Source organism: Homarus americanus, unplaced genomic scaffold (assembly GCF_018991925.1).
Source record: "Homarus americanus isolate GMGI-L3 unplaced genomic scaffold, GMGI_Hamer_2.0 scaffold6317, whole genome shotgun sequence".
Taxonomy (NCBI): Eukaryota; Metazoa; Arthropoda; class Malacostraca; order Decapoda; family Nephropidae; genus Homarus; species Homarus americanus.
In genome coordinates this window covers 8,991,072-8,994,077 of record NW_024730668.1, presented here as the reverse complement: position 1 = coordinate 8,994,077, position 3,006 = coordinate 8,991,072, and positions in this window count along the sequence as shown.

The window sequence follows — 3,006 nt, the reverse complement described above, 5'->3', positions numbered from 1 at the left end:
TATGAGCGTGCATATCTGCAGCTTTTGTCACCACTTGTATTTCTCTCATCCATAATAAATGGACTCGGTGTTACACGGTGTTTCCCTACCCATCACTGCATTCTTCAGGGAACACTTGTACCCATCACTAATTATAAGATAATTTTCATCTACAGGTGCTCCCCGACTTACGACGGGGTTAGGGACCCAAATCCAGGTCGTAAGTCCAACATGGTCGTAAGTCTGACATAGATAAAAAAAATAAAAACAAAATAAACAAATTTAAAAAAAAAAAAATTAAAACAAAACAAAAATCTACAATGAAATACAGTACAGTAAAAGTAATAAATAATGAGGAATGGATACAGTGTGACTGAGCACTTACCTTAAATGTAGTCAGCTGAATGCACACTGGGCCCCCATAATTTTCTATTTACAGGATACATGGAGACTATATTAATTGGATAAAGCAGGAGGAGGAGACAGGGATGGGTGGGTCATCAATGTCGCTTTCTTCAGACAGCTTTATGTACTGTGGAAACATGCTGGTTGAAGGTATTGGATCCTCTTGAGGGAGTGAAGAGGCAGCACTGGTGGGGTATGAGGAGACAGCACTGGGGGACTTCTTAAAATAGATGTCCAATTTAGACTGCACAGTTTGTTTTTTCTTTTAATTATAAATTTCTCTGTAGCAAGCAAGTGCATCTTGGATCATTCTGTCAACTTTGGCATAACGCTCATAATTTTGATCCATGCCATCAAACATTTGCATTCCTTTATTAATTGTAGGCAAATGCCTGCCATTTGTTTCACTGAAAACTTTTTGGGGGGTGCAGGTTCTTCTACATTTTGTCTCTCTTCTTCCTCTGCAATTTTCTGTGCATCTAGTTCAATAAGATCCTCGTTATTGAGCTCTTCTGCTACACTTTCAACCAACTGTTCAACATCTTCATTATCAATTTCTAACTCCAGCTGTGTACCTAACGCCACTATCTTGTTACTAATATCCGAAATAACTTCATTTTCATTAACTCCTTTGAAACTGTATGTCTGCTCAGGCATGCGCTTCCACAATAATCTAGTCTCATCCACATTGAATATTTGCTCAGGCAAATAATTCCCTTCCACAATCACTTCATCTAACTCCTCCTTAAAAGCTTCGGCAGCATCAATATCGGCACTAGCTGCCTCTCCACTCGCCTTAACATTGTGTAGACTGTAGCGTTTTTTAAATCTATCAAACCACCCAAGACTTCCTGTAAAGTTTGATCACATTCATCTCCTGCCTGCTCCTTCAGGCTTTGGAACAGGCTTCTTGCTTTAGCCTGTATGGTTAGAAGGCTTAAGGGTACACGCTTCTGTATCTGGTCTTCTATCCATATCACCAATAATTTTTCCATATTGTGAATAGGACCTTGTCTTTTATTTAAATTATAGTTCCCTTTATTGGTGTTGTTCCTTTCACTACATCACGAATACGTTCCTTGCCCTTCAGAATAGTGGATATGGTCGAGTGTGAGAAACCCAGGTCACGTGAGATTGTTGCTACAGTCTTTCCATTATCATGATGAGTTATTATCTTCATTTTCATCTCAAAAGTAATTGCCTGTCTCCTTTTCTTTGGAGCACCACCAGCACTCTCACTTTTACGCTTTCCAGTCATTATAAAGTCAATTAAATACGATAATTATGAAAGTTCACAGTGTGATCAGTATATAGGATACGATAGCCAAACACCAACTAAGCGCTCTACTGAGTGAGTGCACCCACGCTCTCGCCCGGGACAGAAACGTTTCAGTATAGAAAATGAGCGCATCATTTGAAAATATTTTTGGTCACGACTGCCGCGGTCGTATGTCCCGACGGTCGTAAGGTCAGAGCAGGTCGTAAGTACCGATGGACGTGAGTCCAAGCAGTCGTAAGTCGGAGACTACCTTACATTACCCGCGGAAATGCACAATAACGGAGATAGCTTATCCAAAATTTTCTCAATTTTCTTCCATTAATCTTCCGCCATTATCGCCTGCCTCACCTTTAACACTGCGTGTCTCCTGCATCTCCTTCATAAATCATCACGTTCCCATACACGTCAAGCGGACAATCAAAAGCATTTTTGCTTTTACAACCAATTAAAATGATGGTAAATTTGCATTGTCACCATTCTCTGTTAGAAAGTCAAAAATATATTTTTCTAGTGTATTTGTGTGTGTTTAGACCGAATATGACCTTCATTTTTGGCGGAAATTAGCCGTTTTTTTTTCGATTTTTTTTCGTTGGACGTTTTCCGAAAAAAAAAAATCATGGCAAAATACACCAAAAAACACTAGAAAAACAAAAACCAAACCTAACCTAACTGACTCACCATATAATGGAATCACCCATTTCTTACCTTATTGACCTGGTTCTTGTTCGTCGTTGGATTATGAGATTCTTACACAACGCCACATATGTTGGTCTTTGCGATATTTACATTCAGTCTTGCACTTCGTACACTTTACTGAGGTTGGAAGAACACCATGCGATCAAAAAAATGCTATAGTTTCTTCGTTTTTTTTCAAAAAAACTCGCAATCAGCTCCATATAATTTAAGTGACACCCATCGCAGACTTCCATAGTCGGAACTGAACATGAATTTCGAAATATGAGAGACCCAAAATAAAACTCGAATTTGATTGGGCCAAATATACAGCGCATTAAACCCAAAATAATTTTAATTGGTTGCAAAAACAAAAACGCTTTTGATTGGCCACGTGACGTGTATGGGAACGCATGCGCGTGATGATTTATGAAAGAGACGCAGGAGACACACAGTGTTGGAGGAGAGGCAGACGATAATGGAGGAAGATTAATGGAAGAAAATAGAGAACATTTTGGAAACGCTATCTCCGTTATTATACATTTCCGCCGGTAATGTAATAGATGAAAATTATCTTATAATTAGACGTCTTATTCGAATATGATAATAGATTAGTGGTAGGAATGATCGGTGTGTAAATGCAAAATACCAAAATGATTTTGGGTTTAATT